We start from the raw sequence: 23,778 nt of genomic DNA on the forward strand, positions 1-23,778 counted from the left end.
AGCTAACAGGTTGCCTGTTTTACATGTGTCAACTCTTTTAATCCTCATACAACTCTATTAGTAGTACCATTTTAGAAGTGAAAAACAGCCTCAGAGAGATTAAGTAACCTGTTCAAAGTCACAGTCGGCAAAAAGTAGAGCTAGGGTTTGGGTACTGGGTTTATATCCCTAAGCAGAATGCTATACTCTCTCAAAAACATTTCTACCTGGAAACAACTTAAACCTCCTCCTTGATACCTAAGACAGTGCTCCCTGGTCGTAGGGATTCCAGGTATCCAGATTCTGGTAAAGAAGAGAGACTTAGTTGGATTTAATCATGGACATTTATTAAATTTGTGCCTCTGACTTAATTTTGGAAGGCAGAGTAACCTTGGAAAATATGCTGTCATCTTCTGGGACCTTTCAAGATCGTTTTGCCAAATGGGGATGGAGGATACCGAACAAGAAAGGTAAAGGATCAGGTGGGCAGAGATGCCTGTAGCTACAGACCAAGCATGACGTACAGCCAGCTGCCATCTTTTCAGACCTGGACATTCTAATACCTGAATTGGGATCTGCTTTTGACTTAAAATGACTGTGACACTGCCTGTTACTAAGAATGAGCAGACAAGCCATCAGCCTGTCAAAGTAGCCAGTCCACAGCCAAAAAAGGATTACTCTCACTACATAAAGTATAGAGGGTGGGTGAGGAATAAAAATACAGTTTTATACGGATTGTAATCTACACAGTTGAACATACTGGTTACTCATATTCAAATACATGTTTGTGACTTTATTTTATTGTATTAACCCTATTAACATCCTCTGGAATTAATGCTTTACAGAATGGATTTTGAAAAATGCTATTAAATTTGTAAATGAGAGAGACGTTAGGAGGATAAGATGAGGTAGCACGCCAAGAGGGAAACTCAGATTTTTTGAGGGCCTGTTGTGTAGAGTGCTGTCTGGCCAGTGAGTTACATGGTTTGTTCTGATCTAGGACTCAAAAGAAGCCTATAAAATAAATATTATCCCATTTTGAAGAGAAGGAAACTGAGGAGGACATTTTACCCTCAAAGTTTACTATGTACTCGCCAGTTTATCTTTTAATTTCCACTTTTCGATTACTGTTAAGCTTTGGTATTATTACCCTTATTTTTATAGTTGATGAAATTGAGACTTAGATAGGTCACATATCTTATGCAACGTCACTTTGACCAGAGAGCCAGGATTCAAATCTAGTTCTAATTCCAACATCTGTGTTCTTAATTGAATGATTTAAATCCTTGAAATTAATTTCACTAAAAGAACTAAGTCATTCAATAATATTTCTAGTCTAGCGAAAGTTGTGCTTATGGCCCAGGGGTCACAGAGAAAAGAATGAAAATCAGCTCTGTGCTAATATCCAACTGCCTAGATGACATCTCTGTTTGTCTGAGTAACATGGCCAAAGCTGGATTTTTGATATTTTCCCTTAAATCTGCTCTACTTACAACTTTCCTCACTTTGGCTAATGGAAAATCTATTCTTCTACTTGCCCAATCTAGGAAAAACCTGGAATCACACCAGTTAACAAAGAGAATATAAAATAAACAGTTGTTAACTGGATATAAAGTTGTTAACTGAGTAACTGAAAAGGCAAAAAGTGGTATAATGGACGTAGAAAGGGCAGGAAGCAGCAACCGTGGCGGGGGAACAGAGGAGAGAGGTTGGAAATATTAACACTTAGTAGCTCAGGCCTCTAAGGAGAGGCCCTGACCGGCAGGTGCCTCTGAGAGAGTGTGACGAGGCTAGTTCTGTGAGCGCTAGAAAAGCTACAAACTGCTCTAAGGGAAGAGACTGCTGGGTTGCAGAAGCATTGCTGCAAACAGGAAGCAGACAGGAAGCCAATAGGAAGGAGCGAGTCCCTTCTTCCCCTTCCGCGCGCTGGCAGCCCCCAGAGTCTAACAGGGGAAAAAAGCAGAAAGGTGGCTCATAGTGTCCCAGCCCCAGTATCACAAAGCCAAATACAAGAAGGATGAGTTTGCAGTTGAGAGTTAATAGCTTATTAACTGGCACACCCATTTAAAAAGTGTATCAGATATTGCCTTCCTTTGCTGAAAATCCTGCAAGGGTTCACTCACCATTTTCCTAAAATAAAAGCCAGAAGCTTAAAAGTGACCCATGGGGCCCTGCCTGAATTGCTCCCCAGATCTCTGTCCTTACCTCCAGCTCCTCCATTCCTTATTCCCTCTGCTCCAGCCACTCTGCTCTGGCCGTCTTGCTCTTTCTCAGACATACTTAACATGGTACCATCATAATGGCCTTTCCTCAACAGTTCCCTCTACCATTCTGGAATGTTCTGCCCCAGAGATCTGAGTGGCTAACTCCCTCACCTTCTTCAAGACTTTGATCACATCTTACCTTTTCAAAAAGACTAGTGCTGACAACCCTACTTAACTCAGCACTCTGCCTTCCCACCCCTGCCCTGTGTCCCAATTCTGTGACCCTGTTCTGTGTTTTCCTTATTTTAACAGCACTCATCACCTTCTATCGTATTGTATGAGTTACCTAAATACTGTGTTTATTGTTACAGCCTTCTTTTTTTTGTTTTTTGTTTGTTTGTTTGGTTGGTTTTTTTTTGCAGTACGTGGGCCTCTCACTGTTGTGGCCTCTCCCGTTGCGGAGCACAGGCTCCGGATGCGCAGGCTCAGTGGCCATGGCTCACGGGCCCAGCCGCTCCGTGGCATGTGGGATCTTCCCGGACCGGGGCACGAACCTGTGTCCCCTGCATCGGCAGGCGGACTCTCAACCACTGCGCCACCAGGGAAGCCCTACAGCCTTTTTCTTGACTGCTATCGTTTAAGCTCCATAAGAGCAAGGATCTTTGTTTCTTCACTCATATAGCTCAGGCATCTAGCACAATGCCTAGCACATAGTAGGCACACATTAAATATTTATCAATATGAAAAGATTTCACTTTAGTCAGCTGTGTAGAATTATTCATGGGAATGAGAAGAATGATTAAATTTTGCTGTTGTTTCCTTTATAAGTACAAAGGACTGTGTTTTGCCTACCCTGATAGGCAGATCAATTTGCTTTTCTTGGGTTAAGCCTTGCAGAAGATGGAAAAAAGTGCTAAAATACAGCCATTTAATAAGGGGAGGTGGCCTAGAATAAAAAATTCCTCTCAGATAACCATGAAGTGGTTGCTTTATAGGCAAATAATTGAGTCGATTGCTCAGCAGAATATATGAACATAAAATAACAATTGCACTGTTGAGCTATTAAAAACCAAATCCATATTTTCGCTTATACATTCCTCATTATTTTCCATATGTCCAAAGGGACCAAGTTTTAGAGGACTTATTTTTTCCAGCCTGAATAAGGTAGCATTTCAAATAATAAAGTGGTAGGTATGTAGCTTTATAATATTTCAGTAACCTGAACCAATAGGTTTTATGTACTTTTTCTCAGTGCATACTGTATTTCACAGTAGAGGAATAAAAAAAATGTTTTAAAAATCATAGACAGCAGGACTTCCGTGAAAATAGAAAACGAAACTGAGGTCAACGCCTGATGTTTTTGTGCTTTGTGGATATTATTTATCCACCTGATAAATGGACTTGACAATCGCAAGTCCCCTAGCCCTTCCACTTCTGGGAGTTCTGGTGTGACGGTTTTGCTCGGCCCCAGGGAGGGTGAGCTGGGGATGTTAGGAAGGCCCAGGCAGGTGGGCAGGGCTGTTTTGGAAGGGCGGGCAGCGAGGAGACAAAGGCGCTGCAGTATTCCCTCTCAGACAGGACAGGATCAAACTCCCTCTGAGTGATTAGCCTCTGGGGTCCCCAGCAGTAACAGACTCAGGCTGGTTCTTAAAACAAAAGTAACAGCTTTCACCAAGCCAATAACTTCTGGCCTGTGTGAGCCCTGGGAACTTGTGCCTCCCAGAGTCCTCTGAAAGCCTGATTCGCTACAACCTCATGAAAAATTTAAAAAACAAAACAGAACTCTTCCTCAAGCCTTTGGAATAAGGAATAGATGATCCTAGAGGGCAGATGGGACACTCCTGGACAGCCCTTCGTACTTGAAAGCAAGGCCAGAGGAGAAACTGCAGAGACAGAGGAGGCGATAACTTGCTGACTGAGCAATGACAAAGCACTCACAGGAAGGGAGAGGCCCCGTTCAGCCCAAAGGCAAAATAAACTGACAACAGGGCCAGGAAGACGGACCGAGAGAGAAGTTAAAATAGGCATACCAGGAGCTGTCTCAGCAGGCCCGGGCAGAGAAAAGTCAGGCCTCGTCACAAATTCATATAGGATAAAGATCGTCCATATCTCCACTGAACAGGAGAAATGAGTGAGAACCATAGAAATGCTGCACATAATCCTATCTGGGTCACCTACCATAGCATAGCATGTACGTATCAGAGGACGATGTCAGTATTGGAAAAGAAAAAGAAAATTCCACAGAGTATTCTCTTCCCCTACAAGAGGAACTCAGTGGTTTCCTGAACCATCCCACTTTACTGAAATTAATAATTTCCTTTCTACTCCCTAGAATCCAGGAGCCCCTCACCCCATCTTTCCTCGTCCTGTGTGTAAGATACATTAGGAAGAGGTTACACGGAATGGCCCTGGGAGGTAAAATTATAAAGAAAAGCCAGTCTTTATTGCCCTTCATAGCCTCCCTCCCTCCTCCCATCTCTGTCTTTTTCTGCTACACACACACACACACACAAACACACACACACCACCTTTTGGGGCTCCATTTGCCTTTCTTGGTTCCCAGCAAAAGTTACTTCCTTAGACATAAGGAAGAAAGGAAAGGCCTATCTAAGCACATTCTTTTGAAGCTTTGAATACATGAATCCCAACCTTTTAGAGATAAGTACACATCTATTCTCCATTTCAAGCTGGAAAACCACGTTTGGAAGAAAACCTGCTGAGAGCATGAGAAGCCCAGTAGCTTCTTCCTTTCTAGCAGGCTCCAGCTACTCCTTCCTAATGGTAAATATGTTTTGCAAACTTGGTAACTTTCAGACAAAAATCCTTTCCCAACAGAAATGTTCATTGGAAGCGGAGAATGTGGTCCTGAGAACAATTGCATCTGTGATTTTGGTTGCAAAACTGCTTCAGGCCATTCCTCAAAAGCTAGTCTGCCATAAAACTGTTAGCATGGCCATTACTCTCAAAACGTATTGCATTAACTCCATTTTGGATACTTTTGCTTTTGAAATATCTCCTACCCAGAATGCTCTCTTCTCAATTCTTGATTTATTTAAATTATGCCCCTTCCTTCAAATTTGAATCCAAGATTTATCTCTTCATGAAGCTCAGTCGCTGCAGCTGCATAGTTAACAGGTTTGGGGGGAAAACTAACCACCCATAATAATACTCTTCTCTGGGAACTCCACCATCCATATCCCCTGCTGAAGTTCAAGTTTGTTCTACCCAATCCATTTTTCTAGTCACAGTAAACTCAACCAGAGGTGAAAAACCTGCCCCAGCCAGTCAATTCATTTGCTGCCCAGAATGAGTCAGGCGACTAACTTTCACTCTTTCTTGAGTTTGAACCAAAAGACACGGAAACAGAGACTTCAATCAAGCGTGCCTCTAAATTTTAATATTTTTTCTCATTCCCCAGGAAAATTTTATGGAGCTTTAGTTTCCATAATTTCCATAATAAAAACATTGGTTAGGTTTTAACTTTTCCAAATATAAAGTTTTTTATTGAAATATGAAAGATGGATATATAAACTGCCCATGCCCTTCTTCTCCAACGCTAAAGATTCATATACGCATGTCCCATCTGGAGTAGACATGATTCCTCAGTTGAGGATCAGGGCTGCAGTTGGCAAATGGGAATAACCTATCCGTAAGATCAAATAAACTTGAGGTCACCATGTTGGACCATGTGTAAGCAATGAAAGCCAGTCTAGTGAAAGAGTAGACAGACGGTATCAAGATAACTAGAGCTGAAATAAAGCATGCAGAGCCTGAGAGATGGAGTAAGGACATTATGTGACCCTTGGGAGACCCAGAACTGATTCTGTTTCTTACATCTACCCAGCTCCAGTTTACAGAAGAGCCAACTATTTTTTGATTCCTATGTTTGGAAGCTTGCCTCACCATAGACTCCCCCTTTTCCTTGGCACAGAACTAAAACGTTTCTGTTCCTTGAAGTCAAACCAGGCTTAATATAAGGGACCGATAATAGGTGATCTGGTCTTCAAGTTATGATAGCAACAGATCTAAAATCCACTGTCCTTTGACTAGAGTGATTTTGGACTCTTGCTGATTTTAACTCTGTGTACATTTTGTCTAAACATACTATAACTTAAAGTATTAGATTTTAAAGTGATAATGACACATTAGATGAAGCATAGCTTTTTTGTACGGTATTTATGTTTTCTTCTTTTTTGATGTCTCACAAACATTTAGTATACATAAGGCAGATAATGCGGTCATAAGTGTTTGTGAACTGAAACTGTGCAGTCATTGTACGTATGGTTATTGAATAACATTCTTGGATGAGAGAAAAAAGATCATGACCTGCCTTTTTAACAGTTAATAAGTGGAAGCAAGTGAGCATTTCACTAATTTGCCATGCTCACACTAAAACTATGCAACAATAATAAAAACTAAGCATTCATTCTAACCTTTAAAAATACCTTGGACAGAAAGCTAGGGAGATGGTTGGGAATCTTTCAGAAATCAAATAAATAATTAGTGGAAAGGCCAAAATTTAAATTCAGCTGTCCTTACAATAAATCTAGTAATGTCTCCAACATTCCACAAAACAATCTTTATTTTGAAAGAAGGCAAACTTGGTCCAGAGATATTGTGTTATTCTACATTATAATGTGGTACCTGAAGTAGCCACTCACAAACTATTCTCCTAATAGGCAGGTGTTCAGTATCTAATGCCAGGAGGCCAAGGGTTGATCTGTGGATATCAGTGATGTCACTGTAGATGTTTTGTTTGTTTTGTTGTTTTTTATTTATTTTAATTTTATCGGAGTATAGTTGATTTCCAATGCTGTGTTAGTTCCTGCTGTACAGCAAAGTGAATCAGTTATATGTAAACATATCTCCACCCTCTTTTCCCATATAAGCCATTACAGAGTATAGAGAAGAGTTCCCTGTGCTATACAGTAAGTCCTTATTAGTTATCTATTTTATATATAGTAGTGTGTATATGTTAACAGCTGAACTTATTCACTGTAGTTGTTTTAATGGGCTCCTGGGGAGAAAAGAAGCCATGCCAGTTGTTGAGACTTAAACAGGGCATAAATCACCCCGCTCCTTAACTTTTCCCCTTTTTAGAGCTATCTTCTGAGGATAATATGCTTTGTGTATGATTCACACACAAAGTTGGAGAAGTAAAAAGTCTATACTCTAGGCAATCAATCCAAATGAATGACTTGTTTTATGTCTTAGGGGCATGTGTGTATGTGTGTGTGTGTGTGTGTGTGTGTGTATGTGTATGAGCATGTGTGTTTGCACACATGTGGTCCTTCCTTTCTTCGAAATTTGGATGGATGTATATTGACTTTCCATTTCAGTCCTTCATGTTGAACCCAAAACACCTGATACCAAGTAGTCATCTGCTCCAGGGATGTCTTATTCTCTCAACCAATAGGCCTCTGAGAAGGAGGCATTTTCTTTAAGTGTTTTTTTTAAATGTCTGTCTTACGTCCATCCCTAAACACCTCCCTTCACATTCTTCCTCACCATACACACACTTCTGTTTCATCCTTCATTCTCTTCTAAATGTTTCAATATCCATATCATGTAGTAATTATTTTCCTTTATAATGTGTTAAATCATCAATATCAATAAGCATTTTCTGAATAAAGAGTTATTTTGGGTGTACAAAAGGTTTGATATCGGGCTGTCTGAAGGCTACTTGGGTTAAACCAAGATGCAGTATAGTGTGTCTACATTCAAATCTTGACTCCCCCATTTATTTGATATATGATATTGGGCAAGTTATAAACTTTAAGCTTCAGTTTCTGTATCTGTGAAATGGGGATCACAATGGAACCTCCTAGGAATATTGTGAAGATTAAATAAATTTATGCCTAGAGACAATATAGAACAGTATTTGGCAAATAAGAGAAATTCATAATATGTTCAGCTATTATTATTTAGCTACTAGAGCTTAGTTGGAAGTCTTCTAAAAACTGAAACAAAAAATAAAAAGATACAAATTTAATACTTTTAGTTTGGTTCCCCTTCCTTTAACTCTCATCCTGATCATTTAATTTGACTTTAGATGAGCTAAGTAAATAGCTTCCTGCTAATTGAGATGCAAAATGATTAGGATTCTTCCTGATACCGATGACATGTTTTTGTTACTACGGACTAGCAGTGGCCTTACTAAATAAAACAGGTCCTACTATCTAATTATTAGCAGAAAGAATCATTTAAGATTAAGTATACTAAAACCAAAATTATCAGCTTCAAATATATTCTCTGGCATTTAATTGGCTTTTATCCAAAAATTTTATATGAGCAAATTATTCAATTACCCAAAGGCATAGTTTTCAATTAGTTAATAATAGAGGTCTCACAAATATCTAAATTGATTAAAATTTGACATGTGCTTATGTATCACTGATTTTTTTTCTCTGTCGGTGGTATGTGGTAATCATACCCATTTTTAATATTTTGTATCTAAAAGTGTATTATGATAACATAATATGGCATATAAATATAGTCTCCATTGCTATCCTTTCATAAAAATGTTGAGCCTTCCTATAGACATTCCTCTCATGTGGAGTGATCACCCACTCTGGCCTGTTTTGGGGGTAGACTCACTAATTTTCCTTATCCACATCCCTTTCAACTGACTGTCAAATCATAGGGTTCTCCTCTCTCAATTGTCACCATAGAATATTCTTGCCAGGGATTACAGCCTTGCATTCTCTGCAGGCCCCTTTGAGAGAAATAATATCACTCTGAAGGTTCCAAATGTTATTCTTAGATTGAGCCAGATTATCAGAAGTATGTACCAGAACTGCTTTTTCACTGTAATGCCAGCAGACTATACTGAGAAAGAGAGGCTTTGAATTACAGTCTTTGGAAGCAATAACATTATTTGGGTGTTGGTGAGGACCTTGTGTATTACATCCATTATATCCACAAAAAGACAAAAAAAAAAAAAAAAAAACTTCTGGTTGTAATGTAATTGTTTTATCTGTCCCCTATGAGGTCACCAATTCATTGTAGACAAGTTAGTCATTTAGGGTCAGTCAAAACTCAGGATTTTTGGCTCCAGGTAAGGGGTCTAAATAAAAATCCTTCCCTGTAAGAGCTTTTTTTTTTCTGTCAATCCCAATTTAATTTATCTAAAACATTTCTTAAAGCTCAAGTGTCTTACAAGCACCATCTAATGGGCTTCACTGTTTGGTTTCTTTGGCTTATCATAAGTGCTGATAACTTCTTGTGTACATTAACTAATAGGCCTCTTTCAAAGTATGCTGACATTTAGCTTAGTGTTAAATGGTTTTTAATGAGTTCCACCACAACCCCCTCCATCCTGAGTTTCTGCAAATGAAGCCCATTTTCTCTGTAATATGGAGAACTAATGGTACTGTGCATTCCAATGAATGAACCATGTCTGGATCCTAACTGGGTAACTTCAAACAAAATTACTATCACGAAGACAAAACATTCTCACGGTTGACTAATTTTTTTTTTCACTTTTTAGCTAGATAGGTGGCAACCCATAGACCTAGCCTCTGTGTCAAAGTATTTATTCCAAATCATGTGAAGAGTTTAATAATTATTTGAGAAATTTGATCTTTGGGACAATTCAATCAAATTCTGTTTACTTGGAGTGTTACATAGATTTTATTAAAGATTTGGGGACGGTGGTGGTATTTATCAGCCCACATTTTCTCAACAAATTCAGTTCTCCCATTTTTCCTTCATCTCATGGAGACTTCTCAGGACCTAAACCAAGTGAGGAGAGAGGATAGCAATTATTTGGCCAAGTTGGAGAGTAAAAAGTCTATACTCTAGGCAATCAAGCCAAATGAATGACTTGTTTTATGTCTTAGGGGCGTGTGTGTGTGTGTGTGTGTGTGTGTGTGTATGAGCATGTGTGTTTGCACACATGTGGTCCTTCCTTTCTTCGAAATTTGGATGGATGTATATTGACTTTCCATTTCAGTCCTTTATGTTGAACCCAAAACACCTGATACCAGGTAGTCATCTGCTCCAGGGATGTCTTATTCTCTCAACCAACAGGTCTCTAGGAAGGTGAGAACAAGACCAACAAGAACAAAGGCACCATCTCTTCTTTCTGTTGCATTGTGTCTCCTTCTTTCCTGATGCTTTCCTTGATTTCAAAATGTCCCAATTCACTGCATGCCTGTTCCAGGAAGGGGGGAAAAAGTGAATAAAAATAATGTATCATATACAATATCTTTAAGAAATTCACATAAATATTTTACAGACTGTACAGTAAATAATGTATGTGTTTAGAAAGGCAATGTAAATGTATTATAGACTGCAGACTAACTGTTAAGGTCAAAATGAAATCACTATGTTTGGAGAAATACAGTATGCCCTAAATGGTACCACACAATTTTACTGTAACTTAGTACAGTGCACTTCATAAATCACTGCATTCTCTGCATTACCTGGGAGTCAAGAATCCCAGTGGCCAAGGGCACTCCTCCCACCTCTCTCTACTGCTTTGAAAGACTCCAGCTCCCAGCTTGCCACTCAAGGCCCTGCTTTGAACTATGGCAGTGATCAATACCTGCTCCTTGAGAAACTAAATGAGGGCATGTGCATGAATTCACCCAGATTGCCTAATTTTCATGAGGAGGGTGGTGAGAAAACTGATCAGGAAGGGACAGAGAAAACACCCAATGAATTCCAGATGTAACCTGAGTTGCTGCATATTTTTTCAGGTGGCCCAAGACACATCATTTTGGTTTCCTAAAGCCCGCTCCGTGTGAGTCTTGATTGGCCAGTCCAGGGTTCGGTTATACGTCAATGCCCTTGTGATGCTTAAATATTATAATAATTAACCAGATTATGTGAAAAAGACACAGGTATGTTCTGAAAGATGGATAATCCAAATATCAAAATCTTCAGAGGAAGGGTAAAATCGGGTCAGGCAACTCTTTTTCCAGCTAGCTGAAACAATGGGAATCAAGAATAATGTGGTAATCTAAGTATAATGAAAATGTTTCCACAGTTAGTTACCCGAAGAGCAGAAGAGGAGGCTTACCCCCTTTAGGGTTTTCAAAACGCTGCAGTAATAATGTCTTTGAGAGAGAAACACTCCAAACCTCTAACAGAAATGAAAACAAATATATAAAAAAGAAACCTATAGGTTTAAAGATTATATGTAGAGCACTTTGATTAGTGAGTCAAATAAGAAACAAAGGAGACCTAAAGTGGCAGAACTCAGAAAAGAACTCAAGAATGATGGGAAAGAAGACATAAACTAGAAACCACAGCAGATTAAGGCTATTAAGCAATATTAAAAAGAATCATCCTGAAATGCCATAATGAAGGGAGTTGCGGGGGGAAGGGGGATAAGAGCAAAAGACAGCAAAATGGAGGAGATTGGTTCAAGACGGCGGAGTAGAAGGACGTGCGCTCACTCCCACTTGCGAGACCACTGGAATCACAACTAACTGCTGAACAATAATGGACAGGAAGACACTGTAACTCACCAAAAAAGATACACCCCACATCCAAACACAAAGGAGAAGCGCAATGAGATGGTAGGAGGGGCACAATCACAATAAAATCAAATCCCATAACTGCTGGGTCGGTGACTCACAAACTGGAGAACACTTATACCACAGTAGTCTACCCACTGGAGTGAAGGTTCTGAGCCCCATGTCAGGCTTCCCAACGTGGGAGCCTGGCAACAGGAGGAGGAATTCCTAGAGAATCAGACTTTGAAGGCTAGCGGGATTTGATTTCAGGACTTCAACAGGACTGGGGGGAACAGAGACTCCACTCTTGGAGGGAACACACAAAGTAGTGTGTGCATCAGGACCCAGGGGAAGGAGCAGTGACCCCATAGGAGACTGAACCAGACCTACCTGCTAGGGTTGGAGGCTCTCCTGCAGAGGCGGGGTGTGACTGTGACTCACTGTGAGGACAAGGACACTGGCAGCAGAAGTTCTGGGAAGTACTCCTTGGTGTGAGCCCTACCAGAGTCCATCATTAGCCTCACCAAAGAGCCAGGTAGCCTCCAGTGCTGGGTTGCCTCAGGCCAAACAACCAAAAGGGAGGGAACCCAGCCCCACCCATCAGCAGACAAGCGGATTAAAGCTTTACTGAGCTCTGCCCACCAGAGCAACACCTAGCTCTACCCACCACCAGTCCTTCCCAGCAGGAAGCTTGCACAAGCCTCTTAGATAGCCTCATCCACCAGAGGGCAGACAGCAGAAGCAAGAAGAACTACAATTCTTCAGCCTGTGGAAGGAAAACCTCATTCACAGATAGACAGACAAAATGAAAAGGCAGAGGACTATGTACCAGATGAAGGAACAAGATAAAACCCCAGAAAAACAACTCAATGAGTGGAGATAGGCAACCTTCCAGAAAAAGAATTCAGAATAATGATAGTGAAGATGATCCAGGACCTCTGAAAAAGAATGGAGGCAAAGATTGAGCAGATGCAAGAAATGTTTAACAAAGACATAGAAGGATTACAGAACAAACACCTAGTAGAATTAAAGAACACACAAACAGAGATGAACAATACAATAACTGAACTGAAGAATACCCTACAAGGAATCAATAGCAGGATAACTGAGGCAGAAGAATGGATAAGTGACCTGGAAGACAGGATGGTGGAATTCACTGCTATGGAACAGAATAAAGAAAAAAGAATGAAAAGAACTGAAGACAGCCTAAGAGACCTCTGGGACAACATTAAACGCAACAAAATTCACATTATAGGGTTCCCAGAAGGAGAAGAGAGAGAGAAAGGACCCGAGAAAATATTTGAAGAGATTATAGTTGAAAACTTCCCAAACATGGGAAAGGTAATAGCCATCCAAGTCCAGGAAGCACAGAGAGTCCCAGGCAGGATAAACCCAAGGAGAAACATGCCAAGACACATAGTAATCAAACTGACAAAAATTACAGACAAAGAAAAATTATTGAAAGCAATAAGGGAAAAATGAGGAATAACATACAAGTGAACTCCCATAAGGTTAACAGCTGATTTCTCAGCAGAAACTCTACAAGCCAGAAGGGAGTGCCACGATATATATAAAAGTGACGAAAGGGAAGAACCTACAACCAACATTACTCTACCCGGCAGGGTTCTCATTCACATTCGACGGTGAAATCAAAAGCTTTACAGACAAGCAAAAGCTAAGAGAATTTGGCACCACCAAACCAGCTCTACACCAAATGCTAAAGGAATTTCTCTAGGCAGGAAACACAAGAGGAGGAAAAGACCTACAATAACAAACCCATAACAATTAAGAAAATGGTAATTGGAACATATATATTGATAATTATCTTAAATGTGAATGGATTAAATGCTCTATCCAAAAGAAACAGGCTCGCTGAATGGATACGAAAACAAGACCCATATATATGCTGTCTATAAGAGACCCACTTCAGACCTAGGGACACATACAGACTGAAAGTGAGGGGATGGAAAAAGATATTCCATGCAAAGGAAAGTCAAAAGAAAGCTGGAGTAGCAATACTCCTCAGATAAAGTACACTTTAAAATAAAGAATGTTACAAGAGACAAGGAAAGACAGTACATGATGATGAAGGGATCAATCCAAGAAGAAGATATAACAATTATAAATATATATGCACCCAACATAGGAGAATGTCAATACATAAGGCAACTGCTAACAGCTATAAAAGAGGAAATTGACAGTAACACCAATGATAGTGTTACACCAAGTGTTACATAACTTACACCAATGGACAGATCATCCAACCAAAAAATTAATAAGGAAACACAAGCGTTAAATGACACAATAGACCAGATAGATTTAGTTGATATTTATAGGACGTTCCATCCGAAAACAGCAGATTACACAGCAGATTCTTCTCAAGTGCACATGGAACATTCTCCAGGATAGATCACACCTTGGGTCACAAGTCAATCCTTAGTAAATTTAAGAAAATTGGAAGCATATCAAGCATTTTATCCAACCACATCGCTATGAAATTAGAAATCAATTACAGGGGAAAAAAACCGTAAAAAACACAAACTTATAGAGGCTAAACAATACATTACTAAATAACCAAGAGATAACAGAAGAAATCAAAGATGAAATCAAAGAATACCTAGAAACAAATGACAACGAAAATACGACAATCCAAAACCTATGGAGTGCAGCAAAAGCAGTTCTAAGAGGGAAGTTTGTAGCAATACAGGCCTACTTCAAGAACCAAGAAAAATCTCAAATAAACAATCTAACCTTACACTTAAATGAACTAGAGAAAGAAGAACAAACAAATCCCAGAATTAGTAAAAGGAAAGAAATCATAAAGATCAGAGCAGAAATAAATGAAATAGAAACAAAGAAAACAATAGCAAAGATCAATAAAACTAAAATCTGGTTCTTTGAGGAGATAAACAAAATTCATAAACCTTTAGCCAGGCTCATCAAGAGAAAGAGGGAGAGGACTCAAATCAATAAAAGTAGAAATGAAAAAGGAGAAGGTACAATGGACACCACAGAAATACAAAGCATCCTAAGAGACTACTACAAACAACTCAATGCCAATAAAATGGACAACCTGGAAAAAATGGACAAATTCTTAGAAAGGTATAACCTTCCAAGACTGAACCAGGAAGAAGTAGAAAATATGAACAGACCAATCACAAGCACTGAAATTGAAACTGTGATTAAAATTCTTCCAACAAACAAAAGTTCAGGACCAGATGGCCTCACAGGTGAATTCTATGAAACATTTACAGAAGAGCTAACACCCATCCTTCTCAAACTCTTCCAAAAAATTGCAGAGGAAGGAACACTCCCAAACTCATTCTATGAGGCCACCATCACCCTGATACCAAAACCAGACAAAGAGGCTACAAAAAAAAGGAAACTACAGACCAATGGCACTGATGAATATAGATTCAAAAATCCTCAACAAAATACTAGCAAACAGAATCCAACAACACATTAAAAGGATCATACACCATGATCAAGTGGGATTTATCCCAGGGATGCAAGGATTCTTCAATATATGCAAATCAATCAATATGATACACCATATTATTAAACTGAAGGATAAAAACCATATGATCATCTCAATAGATGCAGAAAAAGCTTTTGACAAAATTCAACACCCTTTTATGATAAAAACTTTCCAGAAAGTGGGCATAGACGGAACCTACCTCAGCATAATGAAGGCCATATATGACAAACCCACCGCAAACATCATTCTCAATGGTGAAAAACTGAAAGCATTTCCTCTAAGATCAGGAACAAGACAAGGATGTCCACTCTCACTACCATTATTCTACATAGTTTTGGAAGTCCTAGCCATGGCATTCAGAGAAGAAAAAGAAATAAAAGGAATCCAAATTGGAAAAGAAGAAGTAAAACTGTCACTGTTTGCAGATGACATGATACTATACAAAGAGAATGCTAAAGATGCCACCACAAAACTACTAGAGCTAATCAATGAATTTGGTAAAGTTGCAGGATACAAAATTAATGCACAGAACTATCTTACATTCCTATACACTAACAACAAAAGATCAGAAAGAGAAATTAAGGAAACAATCCCATTCACCGTTGCAACAAAACAAAAAAGTACCTAGGAATAAACCTACCTAAGGAGATAAAGGACCTGTACTCAGAAAACTATAAGACACTGATGAAAGAAATCAAAGATGACACAAACAGATGGAGAGATATACCATGTTCTTGGGTTGGAAGAATCAATATTGTGAAAATGACTATACTACCCAAAGCAATCTACAGATTCAGTGCAATCCCTATCATATTACCAGTGGCATTTTTTACAGAACTAGAACAAAAAAATCTTAAAATTTGTATGGAGACACAAATACACCAAATAGCCAAAGCAGTCTTGAGGGAAAAATACAGAGCTGGAGGAATCAGACTCCCTGACTTCAGACTATACTAGAAAACTGTAGTAATCAAGACAGTATGGTACTGGCACAAAAGCAGAAATATAGATCAATGGAACAGGATGGAAAGCCCAGAGATAAACCTACGCACCCATGGTCAACTAATCTATGACAAAAGAGGCAAGGATATACAATGGAGAAAGACAGTCTCTTTAATAAGTGGTGCTGGGAAAACTGGACAGCTACATGTAAAAGAATGAAATTAGAACACTCCCTAACACTGTGTACAAAAATAAACTCAAAATGGATTAGAAACCAAAATGTAAGACCCAACACTATAAAACTCTTAGAGGAAAACATGGGAAGAACACGCTTTGACAGAAGTCACAGCAGGATCTTTTTTGATCCACCTCCTAGAGTAATGGAAATAAAAACAAAAATAAACAAATGGGACCTAATGAAAATTAAAAGCTTTCGCAAAGCAAAGGAAACTACAAACAAGACAAAAGACAACCCTCAGAATGTGAGAAAATATTTGCAAATGATTTAATGGACAAAGGATTAATCTCCAAAATATATAATCAGCTCATGCAACTCAATATTAATAAAAACCAACAACTCAGTCAAAAAATGGGCAGAAGACCTAAATAGACATTTCTCCAAAGAAGACATACAGATGGCCAAGAAGCACATGAAAAGCTGCTCAACATCACTAATTATTAGAGAAATGCAAATCAAAACTACCATGAGGTATCACCTCACACCGGTCAGAATGGGCATCATCAGAAAATCTACAAACAACAAATGCTTGAGAGGGTGTGGAGAAAAGGGAACCCTCTTGCACTGTTGGTGGGAATGTAAATTGATACAGCCACTATGGAGAACAGTATGGAGGTTCCTTAAGAAACTAAAAATAGAATTACCATATGACCCAGCAATCCCACTACTGGGTATATACCCAGAGAAAACCACAATTCAAAAAGACACACGCACCCCAATGTTCATTGCAGCACTATTTACAATAGCCGGGTCATGGGAGCAACCTAAATGCCCATGGACAGATGAATGGATAAAGAAGATGTGGTACATATATGCAGTGGAATATTACTCAGCCATAAAAAGGAATGAAATTGGGTCATTTGTAGAGACATGGATGGATCTAGAGACTGTCATACAGAGTGAAGTAAGTCAGAAAGAGAAAAACAAATATCGTACATTAACGCATATATGTGGAACCTAGAAAAGTAGTACAGATGAACCGTTTTGCAGGGCAGAAATAGAGACACAGATGTAGAGAACAAACATATGGACACCAAGGGGCAGAAGTGACGGGGCGGGTGTTGGTGGTGGGATGAATTGGGAGATTGGGACTGACATATATACACTAATATTTATAAAATGGATAACTAATAAGAAGCTGCTATATAAAAAAAAAAATTCAAAAATTCAAAGAAAAAAAATAAAAGACAGGAAAATGATCCCAAAGATAGTAATTCAAGCAATATGATCACCTGGGAGCTTGTTTTAAATGTAGATTACTGGGCTGTCCTCCCCAAAATTTTAGTTCATAAGTTTTATAGGGCCAGGGAATGTGCATTTTGAAAAGCTTTACAGGTGATTTTGATGCAAGTAGATTGTGAGCCACATTTTGAGAATCCCTTGGTTATCATGACAAAATGTGAGGGCAAAGAGGGATGGATGGAGGGGAAGGAAGGGTGTGTGCATCAGAGAAGGACAAGTTAAGCATTCTGTCTCATGCCACACGTCAACTATTGCAGATATTTGGCACCCAAAATCACTATCATTGTATATAATGAGCACCATGCATCTTTAAGAAGGTTAAATTTAGTTCAGTATTAGCAAAAAAAAAAAAAAAAAAGCAAGGTGCAGGCAGTTACATTCAAAGTGAATGCTCTTCTAAAACAGGGTACTGCTTACTATAAATCCTATCCATCATCCTATGGAAGCATGTGGTTTGTTAAAACGTTATACCTCACCGATAAATGATGGATGGTCTCATTGTCAATTAAACTTCTCTTTGACTGTTTGTATAATAAGAGGACTCTGGGAACAAAGAAAAGGCATTTGGTTTGTTTAGTGGTATGGGAACAAGATAAATTAAAACCATGAGAAAAGGGGAAACAAAACAGAGAAGAAGCATGCTTAGGTTATCAATTTCTATGTAACAAACTACCTCAGCCTTAGCGATTGAAAGCCACAACCACTTCATCATATCCCACAATTGTGCAGGTCAGGAATTTGGGTTGGGCTCTGCTGGATGATTCCTTCGTCCCACATTGTATCAGTGGTGGTTACTGGTGGTATTCAGGTTGGGATGGGCTGGTCTAGTGAGTCCAGGATGGCTTCATTACATGTCTGCCTCCTTGGAGGAAAGGACTGGAAGCCTGGGCTCAGCCAGGGCTGGAATATCTCAACATAACCGCTGCAGTATGGCAGGCTCAAGGTATCTGTACAGAACGGTGAAACTGCCTGCTTCTCAAGGCCTAAGACTGGAAACTGGCACAGTCACTTCTGTCCTGTTCTATTGGTCACAGCAGTCAGAATGCCCAAATTCAAGTGCAGAGGACAGACCCTACTTCTCAAGGAGAGGAGTGCCAAGGAATTTTCACCCGGATAGCTAAAATCTACCACCGAAAATGGCTGTGGAGAGTCATGTAAATATTTCTTTCTTTGCTGGCACATCAAGGATGAGTGAACTTGTAATCATTGCTTCCTTCCCCCCGCCCCGCCCAAGGTGAAGAAGTCTTCAAAGGATAGTTAAACTAATAAAGTCAGGATTTGTATGATTCACTTTTTCCTTACTAATACTGTAAGGAGTTCTAAGCAAAGATCCAAAATTGTGTTTTGTATGTAATGACTCACTGGTATAAGTTAATTTGTCTTGAAGTGTATTACAAATAATTGGTTGCTGATAGTAACTAAAAATAATTTTCCAAATAATTTACTTATTTTTTAAAATAGAGTTGGGTTCAGTGTCACTCTCATTCACATGTAGAGTTACATGTAGTTCCTAGAAGTCTCCGCCAGTATGGGATAAGCCTTTGGAGATGTTCCAAGTAGGTAGAAATTACCAGGCATTACTGGTGATGAGGAAAAAAATTCCTTTTCAGATGTAACTTTTCAGCTGAGACCCAAAAGATGAATGGGAGTTAGCTGTGCTAAGAGTTAAGAGCGTTTCAGGCAGAGGGAACGTGTGTAAAGGTCTTGAGGCTAAAACAGGCTTGTCTTAAACAAATAGCATGGGAGAAGATCAAGACGTAGGAGAGCTAAATCAAGCCAGGCAGTGACTTGGGAACACTAAGAATCACTTGGGCAGGGGCGGAATACTCAAAACAAAAAGAATAAAAAAAAGTTTTTAAAAAATACATGAAATTGAGTTAGCTTAGTCATTAATCACAGCAATATTCTCCAATTAAGTCTTACGAGATTTGCAAACAATTTGCAGAATTGGCTAGGTTTAGTATCATCTTCTTCCATGTCTCCCGTGTAACTTTTAGAGAAAAACATGGAGAAACAGCTAATAACCAGGGAGTGGATCGAGGTAACATAAGGTCCTTGTACCGTTAGCAAAATGCTAAGCTGGTTTTCAGTTACTTTAAATATTTCTAATAAATTTCATCATAGAGTTATAAAAACATTTTTCCAGAATATCTCCTTTGATTAAATTCCTTCTTATTTTATAGAAAATGGAGCTAAGAACCAGAGAAGTTGAAGGACTGCGTCCCACGGCCAGTTGAAGAGCAGTGGCTGGAGGAGACTCATCTTTGCCTGATATTTCCAGACCATCACGACCCACCGTATATCACTGGATGAGCTGATGACATTCCTGAAATGCACCTTTCAAATTTAGACAAATGAAAAAAGAAATCAACTTCCATCGCAAAGCATCAGAGATTGGGCTCTCCACAAGGCAGATTGAGACAGAGATGAGCATTTATTAGAAAGTGCTTTTAGGATCAACACTTATGTGGGGAAAGAAACAGAAGCAGGATGAGCAAAGAGAGAAGTTCCCAACCCTGCAGGGAACTCTCAGGCTGGAACGGCCCTTCAAAGTTGTCCTGCATTGGGTCCAGAGAGCCAGGTCCTTATACCCATGCATCAACCTATCATTGTGTTTGGACTGCCCGGGGAAAGGAGCAGGTGGCTCTTTTTAGAAGATACCATTCCCAAAGATGGTTAACAGCTGGCTGCTGGCAGTCAGACCTTCCCAGCAGCTGGAGTATAAATGCTTTCCGTGGTGGGCAGGGAGAGCTGAGCAACGCAGCACAAGGTCCGGAGCAGAAACACCACCACTTCTCACCACCCCACTGCGACTACCTCCACTAAGCCAACCGTGGGTCACTCCTGGACTCTTGCCGTAGCTCCCGGATGGTCTCCTGGCTTCAAGTTTTGCCCTGTTCCAGTACATCAGCCACATCACAGACGGAGTCCACCTCTTAAAACGTAAGTGAGATCACGTCTCGTCCTCGCTGGAAAACCTGTAATGAATTTGCGTCTCACACACAGTGAAATCGAAATCCTTTACCATAGCCTGTAATGCCCTACTTGATTTGGCCCTTCATCTTTATTGCTTTCTCTTTTGAACATACAGTGTACAGATTTTAAGTGTACAGTTTGGTGGGTTTGGCAAATGCACACACCCGTGGAGCTGCCCCAATTAAAATACAGAATACTTTCCTTCACTGCAGAAAGCTCTCTTGTGTACTTTTGCAGCGATCTGTCCTGCCACCCACCCCCACCTCTATGACAGAGGTAACCACTGCATTCTAATTTGAAAGATCTCGCAGCAATTTAAACCAACAGTAAATAGAATTGATTAAGAATATCTAATTTTTCTACTTACAAACTAAATGATTCACCCCTCTCAGAAGGTAGGCAGAGAGGACAAATCAGCAATATTCGGAACCGCTTCTTCCACAAAGAAACACTTTAAAGCTCTATCACCCCTTAAGCCAGGATTTCACATAAAGTGGTATAATAGTCATAATTAGCATTTTGCAGTGGTTCCAACATATTCAAGTTTCATTTCCTGATGTGAGCATGTATGCTTACATTTGTGCATAATAAGCATCTTCTGGTTTGAGTTTGCTTTGCTCACTGGAATATAAATTTAAAAGAATCTAATGTATTCCTTTAATGACAATCATGCTGCTACAAATAAACAAAATGGATGCCACTGCCCTTAATTTTTAAGCAATATGAATATCTGTAGCGAGAACTACATTCACGCCAGTGCCAAAAAGATTGGCTTTAAATAGGTGCAGATGTTTAAGGTGTTTGTTGTTATAGTTCTTGTTGGTGATTCTTCAGCATGTACCAAAATGCATCATTTCATAAGACTGATTTTGGCAAAGGTATTTATTCCCCTTTAGCTTTGAAGATTTTTTTATGAGGTACATTACAACTTAAAACGAATGAAGGATTTCAAATGCACCAACTTCTTCCTTCTGGATATTTTTCCACATAGCAAATTTTTCAAAAATAACTTTGATTGCAACCAAGGGTATGTATTAGCCAAGCTTTATGGTGTTCAGCCAGAGATCTCCGAAGTAGCTTGAATAAATTGGCGAGAAGAACCAAAGGATGACAGGACTGGTGGTGGTGTTGAATTCTTGGTGCCCCAGCACCATGTTCGGGAAGTCACTGAGCTTCCAGTAGGATGCAATAGGGGACAGGTTTGGGTCTTCAGCTACCTATGAATTGGAAGACAGTGGGTGGTTATTCCTGGCAGACAGTATCTGAACTCACTTTTTACAGGTCTGTTTCAGATGACTGTTCCATTTTGATGACCCCCTTTCATGGGGAATTCTGAGATGTTAAATAACATTCTGTTGTTTACAGGCAAAGTTGTACCAAATCCATAGAGGAAACAAATCACATTTACCTGTTTCAAATGCAAACTGATGAGAACAATTTGTTGTATGTGAATATTCGAACAGTTCCCACCAATACACAGTTCAAACCAGTACCTGATAAAAGCATGTTTGCTATTACGACATTTGATAATGAATTCTTAAAACCATCACTCAGGGCATACTGGAACTCAGCAGATTTCTCAGTATTGTCCAAGAGCATGGTCCTGAGAACAGAAGTGCCTATACGAGTTGACTGCAAGCCACTGACCTAGTCACATTGAGGTCTCATGTCAACATTGAATTCAACCAAAGAATGTTCGGATAGTTTGTGTATGAGTGTCAAGCGGACATTACAAAAAACAAACCCTACAGATTTAAAATGATTGAGCTTTGAATTTTATCTACTTTTATCTCATAAAGTTCATGAAACACTTGTAGCGTATTATTTGGTTATATACTTCATGGTATATAGAGTATCATACGGCTTTTGCTACAGAGCCACTCCAAAAATTCAGTGGCTTAGCCATTTTATTATTGGCAGTGCTGCCCGGTGGGCCTTCTTCTGGTTCAGGCCAGACTCCTGACCTCATCTGGGTTCACTTATGTGTCTGCGGTCATTTGGTCATTTGGCAGGTTGTCTAGGGCTGACTGGTGTCAGATAAACTTGCTTACAGGTCTGGTGGTTATGGTGCAGTGTGTCAGCTGGAACAGTGGGGTATCTTGGCTCTCTGATTCTGATCATCCCATAGGCTAGCCCAGCCCTCGCCATATGGTGGCACTGGCAGGGGTTCCAAAACCCAGTATGAAAAGGGACTTTAAGTCCCATTTTCAAATTGCATTGACCAAAATATTTGTGGTTAAGCCCAAAGCAAGTTTGGGTGGGGACCATACAAGGTCATAGATACAAGAACAAGTGAAAATTTCAGGACCGTTGTTTCATTAATCTCTCACATATAAAATGTGTGAATTCAATGTTAATAACCTATAGAGAAAATGGAATTAAAGATTGAAGTGTCAGTTTGAAGTACTAATGCCTTTGAATGATATAACTGCCTCTAAGGAAGCAGCTTCTTTGAATAACACCATTGTTTTTTTTCACATCATCCTGTATTGTTAGGGGTTCAGTCGTTCCCTAGTCCAGTTTGTTTCCATGTAGAAAGAGCTCCACTAGGATTACACTCTTGGCCTCTCTACAGCCCCTAACTCACTGCTCCTCGTGGGAGGAGGGTTGAATTCTCTTTGATATTTTCAAGAAGAATCTACTGGGTAGCTCTTTTCTCTTACTCATGTAGATGAAGCTGGCTGAAGACAGCACATGTTCTTTGCCATGAGGTAAAAGCAGAGGGCTGCCCAGTATGATGGGTAGGTGAGTCTGTTTAAGTCTGTAATTTAATATTACAAAGGTCACCTTCCACAGATATAAGCCATATCGTCCAATATGTAATAAAGATGATATTGTTATCTCCTATTTGCCTTAACCTTTTGTTTTATGTCTCATTTGAATCAGAACTTGGTCCCCTTCAAATCCTAATGTTGGTTGTGGGAATACATGAGATTAATCCTGTCCAGCTCAGAGTTGTAACTAATATATGGAATACAACTTGAAAACTTACTTATTCCCTTCTGGTTTCTCAAATGCAGTGTCTGTTGTGCCCTCCACAACAGAATCATCTGGAGCATTTGTTAAAAATTCCTATTTCTGGGCCCCAATCCAGACCTACTGAATTTCTGAGAGTAAGGGTCAAAGAACTGATTGTCTTTAACAAACACCCAAAATGGTTATTAATGTTAAATTGCTTTTTAGTTATATAAGGAAAGAAAGTATGTTGTTTTCTTTTTAAATTTTTTTTTATTTTATTGGAATACAGTTGATTTA

This window comes from Tursiops truncatus, chromosome 6 (genome assembly GCF_011762595.2).
Source record: "Tursiops truncatus isolate mTurTru1 chromosome 6, mTurTru1.mat.Y, whole genome shotgun sequence".
NCBI classification, from domain to species: Eukaryota; Metazoa; Chordata; class Mammalia; order Artiodactyla; family Delphinidae; genus Tursiops; species Tursiops truncatus.